Here is a 14,445-nt window from a genome sequence, read left to right as displayed (position 1 = left end):
CATTGGCATAAATCAAACATTGGCAAACAGGTATGTAAGAGACAAGGCATGGGCAGTCCGGTAAACAGTGAGGGTCAATCGACGACGAACATAATCCAATAGGGCGAGACTAGAGAGATAATCCAGGTACAAAGCAAAGGTCCAGGCAGGGGCAGTTTTGTTCTGACCAACTGAAATGTATTATTTTATTTATTTATTAATTTTGTTATTTATTTTTTTACAATAAATCGCACTACCGATGCTAATTAACAATTGCAAAGTTAGCTCAGATCACGCCAAACCATGCAAATTATTATTATTATTTGTCCTCAAATTGTTAATGTAAACAACATCAACATTGCGTGACTACATGTATTTAGTGTATTTGTATTAGTATTATCTGTAGATTTCAATTTCTGTACAGTCTAATTGTCATACCATTCGAACATCATCAAAAGAAATTGTTCTTTTAACCTCAAAAAGCAATTCAATGTTCCTTAGAATTTGTTCTAAAATGACATGTTTAATTATTCCAGCTGCTGGGAGAAGAGGTTATAAATGATCCGCCACCTGCAGCATCCACACATGCGATATAGCCTACTAGCCGGGGCTCCTTCTTTTCCACTCAAATTAGAACACATTATTACAAGCTTACCGGTGTGAATCGGGCTAAGGTAAAGAGATAGTTTTGAACACTGACTGGTTATGTACTTGCTCAAACATTGATTTTGGATCATTTTAAATAAAAAATATGGGCTGCAGCTTTAAATATTTCATAAGTAAAAATGAAATCATTTTCACAGCTCTCAAATTTAATTCATGCACATATTCAAAAATGAAATAATTTGAACTTGACATCAGTGATGCCAAAAGTCATTAGTTCTTGCATGTTTTGTAACCAGTCAAATTTGAATATGTGCATGAATGAAATTTGAGAGCTGTGTAGGGGAAGAATTTTCAGTGAATAATGACTTAAGTTTTGGTCTGTTCTTCAGCCAAAGCTATCACTTAAAAGACTTGCAATTTAGAGCACAAATCATACCCTGTAAGGGTATTTCTATGGTGCTCTTTTCATTTTGAGAACTTGACAGCCCCTGGTCACCATCCACTTTCATTCTATGGAAAAAAAGAAGACAGAACGTCCTGCCTTAAAATCTCCATCTCCTAACATCAAGAGAGAAAATCATATGGGTTTGCAATGACATAAGGTTGAGTAAATGATGACAAGAGTTGTTGTTTTGTCCCTAATCATTTCCGGTCACCTCTTTATGATTTCTGAGGTAAAATATCCAGGCGAATAAATACATAACAAATCCCACTGTATTTCAAAGTAATGGTCATAATTAGCCGGACCTCCCAGCATGAAGCTACACAACAGCAAAGCTCATTTTGATTGTGTCTGTCTCTGTTTTGCGCTGTTTAGACTACAACTGTGAGCAGCCAACAGTGTGATCACTTGCCCCAACAGTTAACGACATTTAATACTGTATAACGACATCATACTGTACCAAGATGCCCACAGACATATATATGCACATACACATGAAAACACATACACGCATGCAAACACACAGAAGCCAAGCTTATATTGTTTTCCAGGACGAAATTGAAACCAGCAGATTTCCCCTGCCGTCATGCCTAAAGTATTCCAAAATAGAGAGTCCAAATCCACAGTGAGATTATAGTGATCAAAAGATGCATTTTTCAAATGTGACAAAGACTGCTGAAGGATTTGTTTTCATTTTACAGTTCACTTACTTCACGCTGGAAGTCTGATCATGTCTTGTTTTAGCTTCTCCATTTTCCTATACATCTAAAAGAGCATGTAAGTTTGATTAAGTTGATTAAGAATAAACAGAATTCCATGAATGGGAGAAATTGTTTTTTATGTGACAGATTTGACTGAATGAAGATTTGATTTATTGAAATATGTAATAGGTGGAGTACATTTCATTTCTACTCATTTCATTCTATGCAGGGTACTAGAAGCCAGTTTGTTTGTACGTATTTATGCATATTTATATGCATTGCAATATTTATACAGTATTTTATCCTGCATGTCTCTTCTGTAGATAATAATCAGCAATTCCCTTGCAGCACATAAACAAATATTTTAAATAAAATGTGACCAGTGCAGGCAAAATGAGTCGGAATGCGCACGGGCTAATTTTGAGCTACAGGCAAAAAAAAGTGAAAAATGTCGATTTTAGTCGATTTTAAGGTTTTCACAAAAATGAGTTCATTAAGCCCACGTGTAGTGATCCCAATGCTCCAAATAATAAGTTTAGATGTTTAATTAACTTTATTTGTACGTTTTCTGAGAGGAGTAGTCTACCTTTTCTCCGCTCGCTTCTCGTGCTGTCATCCGATGCTCGCGCATAAAGGCGCTTCTGACTGTGTGATCCCGATAAATATACATATATACACAGAATTTAAGTATTTACGCAAACATAATCTGCTATGTCTTAAATTAATGTTCGGGGAACTGTTGGGGAAAAACATCTGATATGTAACATTATATTAGATCCGTGCATTACAGTGGATCTTAATATAGGCCAACATCTGATGTGTAACATTATATTAGATCCGTGCATTACAGTGGATCTTAATATAGGCCGCCTCATTAGTGTTAATCTAACAATAAAATAATCACTCATTGCTCTTGATTGAACTGCTATTGTAGTTTTAATAATCAATTTATTTGTAATGAACACACTAAAGGGATTTTTACATTTGATTATTTTGCTTTTCTTTAATGCTTTTTGTTTAGATGTAAAATGAAAAAGGTAATGCATTATTTGTTTTCTTTCTTATATATGTTCTACTGTTTTTTTTTTTTGCATCTGTTCTTATTTATAATAACAAAGATAAAATAAGAAATAGCTATATTGTGACTATTAATATAGAAATTATTATTTAGAGAAGAAATGGAGGAAAAGATGCAACGTTGCAGGTGATTTTGCTTTGGAACCTTCAGACAACGTTTAACTCGATTTTTCTCAAAATTTACTTTTTGACTCTATCGATTTCAAACAGGTGCAGCTCAGTCATTTTTCGTCCGATTCCAACAAACCATGCATCATTTTTGAAAAATTGCTCATTGTGACTCATTTTGCCAGCACAGGTCACAAATAGTAGTGCAGATATTTTCATGTTTATAACGCATTTAATATCCTATAAAGCAATGCATTCCTTAGAGATACAAATAAATAATATTTCAGTTATGCATGTAATGCAATTGTACAGTTATACAGTGAAGTGTTTATTTTTGCAACTGAATTCCACAAATCATTCCAATATTCTAATTAGATAAATGTATACATTTTATTGTATTATAAATAACAAGCATAGTAATTTCACAGAAAAATTAACATTATTTTAGAACTTCTTAGTATTTGGTGTTTCTTTTTCTTTAATGACAGTAGCACTCAAGCTGCATGAACCCCATACATTTGTGCAAAACCTGATAATAATTTTACCTAGCATGATTTGAGATTGATCCAAAGACCATCGTGTGCTTCATTGGAAGCAAGAACTTCTGATCATGTGTACAAATAAGTTGTCAATGCCACACATTTTCTTAATTGATAAAAAAAAAAACATAATAGTAATAAAATAGTCTGGTGCAGAAGTGTAAATATTTCTTATTCATTTTTCATCATAACAAATACTTTAACTTGCTATTTATTGTCAGGCCTAAATTAGATTTTAAATCTCAATGTGGCCTCAGACTTATGCACCCAACTGTATAGTTTTTTACTCTGATATAATTGATAGTTGGTTGTATGGTGATAAATAATGCATTCTTGTTTGATTATATTTTTACTCTCTTAATTAAAAAGAGCAGTTATCCTGCTGTACAAGCCTTTTTTTCTGATTGGTGGGACAGTAGACCCTGTTCTTAAAATACACACACACACACACACACACACACACAAACAGTGACTCACACTTCTTTTAAATGGAAGGAGAGGAGAGAAGAAAAGAAAAGAGGAGAGGAGACGTGGCGAGACGGTGTGCCTCTGACAGTGGAGCTGAAATCAGTGATCGACCTGTCACTTCTTGTCTGATTGCCATCTCCCTGAAAGAAGGTCAGGCACATACGCCTAAAGTGCCTCTTAACCACATTTTATGAAGCCAGAAAATGTAATCCAATAACCGTTTGACTCATGAGTGCTTTACGCTCGGCGGCTGGGAACGATACTACTCTTAAAAGCAGCTTAGGTAAAAAAGGGAAAGAAAAGAGAACAAAGGCAAATTCCAGGTCCTTATCTAATTTCAGGAAGAGCATTTACTGTGCAACTGCAGTGGCCAAGCACCAGCCGAAGAAAACAAAATGCTCATAATTCATTTTCTCTTCCTGGCTAATGTATACTTCAAATACGGTCTGGTTCATAACAATGTAGCTGCACTTATTGTCCGTGACAAGGCAGAGAAGAGGCTTTTCAGGACAGCAATTTTTAACACTGCCCTCTTCCTCTGTTCAAGCTCAGAGAGACAAATAACATGGCACAAAAACTAATTAGCGAGCGGGAACTAGTTAAGAGAATGGCCTTTGAGAGTGGAAGCCGGGAGCCCGAGGCTTGATTTAAATATAGGGCCAGAGTCAGTGACTGAGTGTGCCTGGGAGATCCTGCCCCCTCAAGGCACACCGCTCTCTGACCTTTGACCCTCATTAGGCAGAGGGCATTTCTGATAAGATGAGGCCCTCAGTGGTGTACAAGGGCGTAATAGGAATCGGAACGACCACATCAGACCAGCCCAGCACCAGAACAGAGCACGTTGTTACTCGCAGCTCTTACCCCATGTGAAAGAGAGAGAACAGTGGAAGAAAGTGGCTATTGAGATACCACAGATGAAGGACAATGTCATCTATTACTGCTCCGCATAGAGCTCATGTCAAAACCACCGCAATCACTTGCTCCATATACCCACATAAATATGTTTTCCATTTTTTTTATGAAAGGCCGCCATCGGGTTTCAGTCTATTGCAGTAAATGGAAATGATCTTACACACACACACACACACACACACAAATAATACGCTTTCCAAATATGTAATCTATTCCATATGAAATAACCCTAAGAATTGCGGAGCAAATGACAAGAGAAAGTAGATATTATTATGGTTTACAGAGTTTTTTAAAATACTAACAACTAGCTGCATTAGCTTTAAGAAAGTTACAAAAGCTGTTATATTTGGGTGCATCATTAACCCTGTAAAGCCTGACATAGAAATAATAGTCAGAAAACAGTATATTTTCAAAAAAAGAACAGTTGATTGAACCTATGTATAACCTTTATATATATATATATATATATATATATACAACATTTGTCAACATTTGAAGTGGATCAAAAAAGTTAAAGTTGTCCTAAGACAAGAATGCATTTTGGTTTTAGGTTTTAGGACAACTTTGATGAAAGGTTTTGATCCATTTCAAATGTTGACTACTGTATATATATATATATACAAAAAGTTTGCATGTGTTTTTTTTTTGTTGAATATTATATTTGATACATCATCAGGCTGTAATGACTATTATAATATAGTGATGATATGGAACTCATATTCGAGGAGGAAAAAAAAAACACCTCAATTTTATTTCAAAGCCCAAACTGAGCAAAAATATGCAGATGTTGTTATTTATATGGCCAAAAGTAAGATGGAATTCTTCTTTTAAATCAATGAGATCTTGAGAACAGTATAGCAGACTTACATAAAAAATACATATACACATGAGTTGTCACTCTATATCTCCCAATGATATGTATTAGTAAAATGATATTTAAATGCATAATTTTATAATCAAAGCTCTGTAGTTTAAAACTACTGTATAATGCAGTGCAATATAATGATGATTGAGAGATGCACAAGTAAACATTCCTCAAAAGGCTGATTTATCATATTTGAGACATTCTAACATGATTTTTCTAAAAAATAATACATGGATAATCAAGTAAATAACTTAATTAAGTCCAATAAATGTGCATCTTGAAATATTAATAACAATAGATTAAAACAATTTTTTAATTAAAGGGTTCTTCCAAAATTGAAAATTATTTTATCATTTTACATAATAGAAGATATTTTGAGAAATGTCTAAAAAATGTGCTTTCTTGGCCATACAATAGTCAAACCACAACTGTTTGGTTACCAACAAGTCAGAATTGGTATTTAATTTGTCTGAATCATTACATCAGTTCACATGAATGTAAGCAAGTTTTAAGCATTTGATCAGGTAGAAATAGTTCATTAAGGTAACGACATATTTGCAGAAGCTCACACTTTATTCCTTTCTAAGAAATTCTGAAACTTTATATTCTGGAAATTACATTAGATATGTTGTTTAATGCCATTGTATCACAAAGCCAATGAAATACAGTTAGCATCCAATCAGAACTGCACATCATAATACAGTTTTTAAAAAATGATGCTGCAGTTTGGCAATGAGCTTTGGAAAATGCAAATGAGTATAATTTAGTGTAATATAATGTAATAAACATCATACTTTTTTTGTGTTTTTGTTTAGGGTCTTGGACGAGAGGAGAGACTAAGATGTAGTGTCTGCAATGCTGAGGTAAGTGTTTGTGTTACAGTTATTATTATTAAAATTATAGTGTTTATTAAGATTTTGATCTTTTTTAAAATTTCTATTTAGCTTTTTTTTTGTTTTCTGTTCTAGTACTTATTTTATTTCAATAGAACTCTACACTATAAACTCCTAAATCTCTAGTGTATGTCAGTGATTGTGTAAGTATGCGTGCGTGTGTAATAAGTTGATACCCTCTTGCAGCAGATAGTATTTAACTCATTAGAAGAATATCAGCTCCTGGAACAGATAGAAGCCCAAAGGATCCAGAACACAAATACTACTAATGAGCAATCATCTCCCTCTCCCTCTCTCCCTCTCGCAGTCTCTCTCTCACTCTCTGTCTCATGTCATTGGTTTGGTCGATTAATAATCATCTCCCTCTCCCTCTCTCCCTCTCGCAGTCTCTCTCTCACTCTCTGTCTCTCTCCCCATGTCATTGGTTTGGTCGATTAATGTAAAAGCCTGTTTTTATTACATTAATAATATGCCAAGACACCCACTGTGGGAAAAATAAACGGTCATAATATTTGGCATGGGAGACAGACAACATAATATCCAAATCCATATTCAGTCTGCGAGCTCAAATTTAGCACGCTTTCTCCCCGATGTGTTCCCAATGCTAATTCTGTGTGGCCATCTTGCCCGGCGCGGCGGGAGCTCATTTGTGTGAAATGGTGGATGTTGATGTGGCATCACACAGGGGGTCAGCTCTACGCTTAGACGTGCGCTTCAACCATCCTCCTGCGTTTAGGTGTTTGCTGTGTATTCATACAAACACTACATCTCAACTTTACATATGTTCGTGAGGGGAATAAACAATCTGATTTGTCTTTTCTTGTGTGGAACAATCATCTTTGTTACTCATTTTCACTCCAATCTCTTGGATTTTTCAGTCTTTGAAAGGCTCTCATTTGAAACCATGGTCTTGATATCAAATCCTCTCCTTTTTCAGTGCTTTTAAGGCTGTTTTTAGTACTTTTTCCACACCTAAGCAACCCACTCTCTACGGTAACTGCCAATACTAATCCGTACCCCCTTTTAGACCTGTTTCATTTCATATTACTCCATCTTCAATCCCTTTTCTGTCTTTTAGTCTTTTATTGAGCTACAAGGAGACACATTTGTTGTAGAGAACCTTAAGGTGACTTAAACTGATTCTTGAGTACCTGGGACAGACATACAGACAGACAGACTCTAGTACTGCTAAGACTGCTAATAAAATTATTAAACAAATAAAACAATTTCCAAAATACCCCCATCTCCCAGCAAAATAAAATAAACTTATCAATGCAGATAAAATGCAAAAGGTGGACCTTCAAGATGATGGTTGTTTTTTTTATTATTTCATCTGGTATTATATTCAAAATTAAGCAAAACATCTATGAAAGGTATATTTTGAAATGATTGTGATTTAAAAGTAATTAACTCCTTTGCTCTGTCAGCCAGAGCATAGTAAGAGTGTTAATTAAAAAGATAGATATTTATATTTCACTTTTTCTTTAGTTTCTTATACATTTTAATTCATATAAAATATTATGCTTAGATAAAAATTTTAAGCAGAGAGAGGGATAATGTAATGTCATAATTGTGACAAAATGAAGAAAAAAAATAGATGAAATACATTTCTGTTAATAACGTATTAGTTATCATCTCTGATTACTGTCAAAGTGGATAATGTGGATAATGAATAATGGCAGGCACTGTTATCTTGAGAATCAGTGGTATTCTGTTTGAGTTAATAGCTTTTAAAAAGCCAGCGTGTCTAGTCTTGACTGAACTGTTGTATAGTATAGTATAGTATTAAAATTGATTATTCCCATATTCCATGTCAGGATATATCAACTGCCAGGCTTTAGTATTGAGGCCATCATCTGATTATCACGATTTAACTGTTAAACCTCTTTATCTGTTTGTGATTCCACAGCATTAAAGGATGAGTGCATTAAAAGGTTAGTTTTTGGCGCTTTTATATCGGACCCAATAGGACAACGTGATTCATCCATATATTTTATCCCATTTCCCTGAACAGATGTAAATCTTGCTTCTTGGGCAGTAAATGCATCCTGAGTGATCATATAGACTCACTCTCACTCTCGCTCTCTCCTTGGCCTTTTTTTTTTGTCTAGTTTTGCGCCTTGCAGCACCAAGTGGCCTCTGCCTACCTCCATAATGGCTTCCAGACTCTCCCACCTGACCATGGTAATGCAACCCAATACCATTTAAATGGGAGTCATTTCCATCTTTTGTTACCACGGTGAGCTTCAGGGCGATTGAGGGAAGCTGAGGATGCTGAGGAAAACAATTTAACGGGAAGTGCAGCGGTGCTTCTGCCCGCCAATCTATGCCAGCCTGTTTAAAATCCTGTTAAACGGCAACTTATCCCTACGATTTCTCACCTGCCGCGCAACATCACACCTTACTGACACACTCTTACAAATATAACGCTCTGTGTACTCGTGTGAACAGTTGCTCTTGTTTTGTGGTGTAAAAAACAACAAACACAAGCTAACTGTACTATCATGGAGACTTCCCTTTGAATTGAATCGTTTCCACTTCACAGAAAACTTTTGCATGTTTAGGTTTTCATGAAATGAATGGTTCGCCCCAAAATGAAAACTCTGTGATCATTTATTCAGCCCCATGTAGTGCCAAACTCTTTTAATGTTCTTTTTTCTGTGGGACACAAAAGAAGATGCTTTGAAGAATGTTTCAGTTGTTTTTGTTAATGTTAAAAAAAAAAGTAAATGGGATCAAAACTTTCAAGCTCCAAAAAGGATGGAAAAGTAGTGTGAAATTAATATGATTCTGAAAAACGGATTGAAATTTAAGCCTTTATTCACTTTTAAATTGAATCAAAACATTGATCAATGCATGTATAAACAGAGTACATTAAATATGGTGACAAACATAAAACGTCAATTAAAGGTTCATGCATGTCACATGACCAAATATAATCACCTTTTAAGTTTGTGTCGCAATATTTGATGTTGAAGTTGCTCAATATTTTGACTTGATCAAATGAATTAACTTAAATTTAGCTTTATGTTCTTTTTGGATCTTAAAAGATTTGGGTTCCATTGACTTTCATATTATCTTGTCATATTCAAAAGAAAGAAAGACATACAAATTTGGAACAACATGAGAATTGGTATTTAGATATGAAGAATTCAACTAACTTAAACAAATACAGGTAATTTACTAAATTAAAGTTAATTGAAAGTAGGCTATGTTTTTTTTTTTACATATTAAAAGCATGTTTTAAAGCAAAAGCAGATAACTCCAACAGTCGTTTTTTGGCAAAAGCAGATAACTCCTCATTTCATGTTTTAAAGTTTAAAAAACACTTGTTTCATCTTTGTAATCTCCTCAGTTGACAATGTAGATGCCTGACAAACGTTGTTGTTGTTGTGATCATAAACTGTATGGATGTGATTACACGCAATATACGGAGCTTTTCCCTCCTCATTGTAACGTGCTGCTTTTGCAAGGTTCCGTGAAAACGTTTCAGCTTTTATTTTCCTTTTTCGCCCTGAAGAAGATATCACAGGTTCATCAAGTTCGTCGAAATTATCCATCCTCGATCACTTTTAGTCAGCTTTGACGAAACTCCTCTCAGCTAGCACGTCTTTTCAAAGTGAAAGTAGCCTTGTCACCTGACCTGAATACAGCGCGCTGATTTGCTAAAATGGACTTATCGGCTTCTGTTCAAAACCAACAAGGGCGCTTGTCGGCTTCTGCAGTAAAACGTGAAATCTCGATGCCTTGAAAGTGGACAAAACCGGCTTTTTTGACAAAACGTGTTTAGGGTTCAGATCGCGCTATATGTGGAGAATAATGCAGGGCAATAATTTTTTGAAAGTGGCGTTTATCGGTTTTTGCAAATTAACTCTTCATGTAATTTAGCCTGTTTATTCACACTTTTTTGAGATTGACCCCATATTACAACGGATTTCATGTTGTACCATATTTGCGAGGACATCAGGTCAGCACAGTGCATGAAAAACATAACCCACACACCCAAACACAAAAAATACACTCACTACATCCCTCTTTTTGTGTCCAGTTTGAGGTAATGTCATCAAATATTAATAACGCCAGTCAGTGTGTTAAAAATCATGGTGTGCTGACATACAGTAGCACTGTGACAGGCAGTGGGACAGTGTCTGTGCAGAGGAGAGAGCTTCCTTCTCACTCACTGATGGAGTTTCAGCGGCGCCTGCTCTCAGATCACTTAATGCATCAGTCTAATAACCTTTTAATGTCTGTTTTATGGCGGTCATTTAATATTTGCTCTCGGAAAGATGCGCATGTAGATCAGCAATGACTGTAATGATGATAATTATAATCATGCGCTCATAAGCCACTATCTTAAAGCATTGCATTACTGTGCTCACCGGTGGTTAAAATGAAGAGCTTTTAGCCATTATGGCTACAGAAAAAAATAACCTCTTGCAATTCTGCTAATGCAATTTCTTCATTCCATGCATGTGCAATTTAATTTCCCCGCATTTTGTTGACACTGCTTTTTCTTATTTTTTTTCCCTCTTGTCTTTTTCCATCTTAGCAAGTGGGTCTAAAATGTGGGCCATTTGCATGAGTTATGCTAATTTGTTAGGGCAATGAATGCATTAATTTCATTAGCAAATGACCTCAAAGCAATAATTACCAGAGTAGGTGTGTCACAAGCAATCATGTTAAATTTTGCCAGTTAATTATTAAGATTTTGTTTGGAGAGACCTAGATTTGACATGAGTAGCTGAAAGAGAGACAGAAAGAGAGAGAGAGAAAGAAGAAGGGAAGAAAGTTAATGTTCTCCAGCAGCTAAGGTAAGGTGCGTGTTGTTGTGCTGAGGGGAGGAGGGAGTTGGCAGGAGGAAGGGTGGTAGGCTTGGGTTGGTTTGCATGTTGACAGCTTACATTCTGGACTAATTATCGCAAATAGCACAGGGCTAGCTGGTACTCAGTGAATCAAGAGGGGTATAATTATAAGAGAAAGGAGGCAGGGGCTACTGAAGCGGTCTCTGCTCCCATTGATTGGAGTCCACTTGAGGAGGAGGGGAAATGCTTCTCTTTAGCTGTCATTGCCTTGCACTTTGGCCAATGGAGACTGGGGAAAACATTTTGATTCTTGAGTTTCTATAGACCAACAGCAAGGGCTGGAGGTTTACAGCAAGGACTGTAAGTATAACAAAAATTAAATAAATAAAGATAAATCTAAAATGTCAGAACTAGTCAAATTGGGGCAAGTCATATTTTAAGATATAATGTCACAATTGTGAGAAATAAAGTTGCAAATTTGAATAAAGTAAAAATCTTAAGAAATAAAATCACCTTTTATTATTATTATTATTATTATTATTATTATTTTTATTTTTTATTATTTATAGCAAAGGGCATCCATAGATTTATGCTTAAAAAAAAAATCACTCAAGATATATTTTCTGAAGATGAGTCTTAAAGGGGTCATATGATGCGATTTCAATTTTTCCTTACTCTTTTCAGAGCACACCTCGCTTTTCAGACCGATGAGCTTTGTAAAAATCGACGCATTTCAGAAAGGCGGGACATAGAGGAGAAACAATAATGTACAGTATGTGGAAAATAATGTGTTTTTTGAACCTTAAACCGCATAAACATATTTCATTACACCAAATACACAAAATAATGTTATTTTTAGCAGCATCATATGACCCCTTTAATATCTCAAACAATTTTTGTGGTTTTTAATAAATAAAGAACATATTTATTTATTTATTTTACTGGAAAACAAGACATAAATACTGATTAATAAATAATTTTCTAGTGTTCTTGTCATATTTTATGCATCAAAAGTGTGAAGTGACATATCAAGTGTCAGCCATTTTATTATCGCTGAGCAACTTTATCATAGTAAATATTCTCTGTCAGCTCAATACTTGAGCTTTTGATGTTCCTCAGGACTGTGTTTTTATCATATTGGCAGCTGTCTTTGAATAAGAGGTTGGCACCTAGACTCATCCTCTTCCACTCAAGGCATAAATCTTCAGGTCTTCCTCTAAAACTCTCTTTAGGGTTAATTCCTCTAGTTCTTATCCACTGACACCCTTTAAAACTTTTCCCTCCTTCTGTCTCTCAAGTGTCTCCTTAAAAGTGAGCATGCTTTTCTCTCATCTCTCCACCACCTTTGGAGAAAAAAAATGTTAATCATTACTTGAATTTGGATGGAAAGGAGCTTATCCTGTGATGTGGATGAGACCAGTGGATGCTTGCCTCGCCATTTAGCTAAAAGCAGTATGTGATGTTTCTACAATGAGTCTGTCCAATACATCCCTACACCTCTCTCCATTTCCTATACTCTGTCAAATATATGACTTAATAGAGGATATTTCATGCTCTGGACTTCAGATATTGGAGCATGCTATTGCTGTCTGTTTTTGTTAATTAGTTGTGTTCTAATATCTAGTGAGCTGCCTACTGCCCATATATGAGTTTCCTCATGAGGCAGCATTCCAGCAATCATGGAACCCCATAAGTGAACAATTTGGAACACACTACAAAGGCAGCACCATAATGCAAATACAGGAAAATTTTTATTGCATTGGATTTCAATAGTTTTACATTGCGATATTCCAATGTACTGTACGTGAACAGCTTGATACTTAAAAAAAAAAAACATTTAAGTACACATTCAAACAGATGTAATATTGTCAATATTACAATTTAAAATACTATTTTAATATATTTTAAAATGTAATTTATTCCTATGATGGCAAAGCTGAATTTTCAGCCACCATTACTCCAGTCCTCAGTGTTACACGAGCCTTCAGAAATCATTCTTATATGCTGATTTGGTTCTTTAGTAACAATTCTTCTTCTTATTAAAACAGTATTGCTTAATATTGTGGAAATTGTGACAGAAATCTGTTGTAACATTATAAATGTCTTTACTGTCAGTAGTGGATAAGGTAAAATAGTATTTGGATTATATTCATTAATAGTAGTAATATAATAATAGCAATTAATAGTATTATATAAATAATATTTATATATTTTTATCAATAATTTTGCTCAATTAATAAAATTTATCTTTGTCATTGTGGATTATGGGATTGCCTTCTCTGTAAGCAAGCATAAGCATGTGATCCTGCCACTGAATTTAGCTAAAAGTAGTTAGTATAACTGAAATAGGCTTTTCTTTGTGAACATAGTGAGGTAGCAATGAAACAGAGTAGTTGTGTTTGAATCCTTTCATTTTGTACACAGTTTTGGATGGTTGCAAAATAAAAAGAGAACTAAAGTGCAAGAAGAAAGCAAAGGAATGTAATTTCTATCAGTTTAAGTGTATTACATTGGCTAATTGTGCAGTCTGATGCAATTTGTATTGCTAAGACCTTTCGTCGGTATGATGCAGTCTAACTAGAGAAGGTCACGAGGTTGCTGGTGGAATTCGAGCCTAACGAAGCTACTGGACTGAATGAATAAGTTTGGATAGTTGATTCAATTTACATCAGTACTGCAGCCAACCATTGTTCCGGCTGCAGTCTGTCTGGGATTTGCTAGTTTAACTCCTCTTATTTAACCCCTGTGCCCCTCTTCCTCCATCTCTCCGCTCCTTCCCACCTCAGGCTGAACTCATTTGGGTTCCTGCATGGGAAGGTCCTGGGGCGGATTCAATCAGCCGCAGCCTTAATTGGCTCTCAGGCATTCAAATTGAAACCGATGGAGAACTAATAACAATTGCCCTACTGGTTTGTAGCTGTAGAAGCCGAGGGAAAATTAGTTGTGGTGCCAGAGCGCTGCACTTTTTAACTGCAGGCAGGATTTTGGTGGGTTTGGTTGAGAGAACACACACACACATGCACACACCCTGAGGGCTTCTCTTTGTTTCCACG

This window comes from Sinocyclocheilus anshuiensis, unplaced genomic scaffold (genome assembly GCF_001515605.1).
Source record: "Sinocyclocheilus anshuiensis isolate Anshui unplaced genomic scaffold, SAMN03320099.WGS_v1.1 scaffold736, whole genome shotgun sequence".
In the NCBI taxonomy this organism is placed as follows: Eukaryota; Metazoa; Chordata; class Actinopteri; order Cypriniformes; family Cyprinidae; genus Sinocyclocheilus; species Sinocyclocheilus anshuiensis.
The sequence above is the reverse complement of the archived record's forward strand: the minus strand, read 5'-3'. Positions refer to the sequence as shown.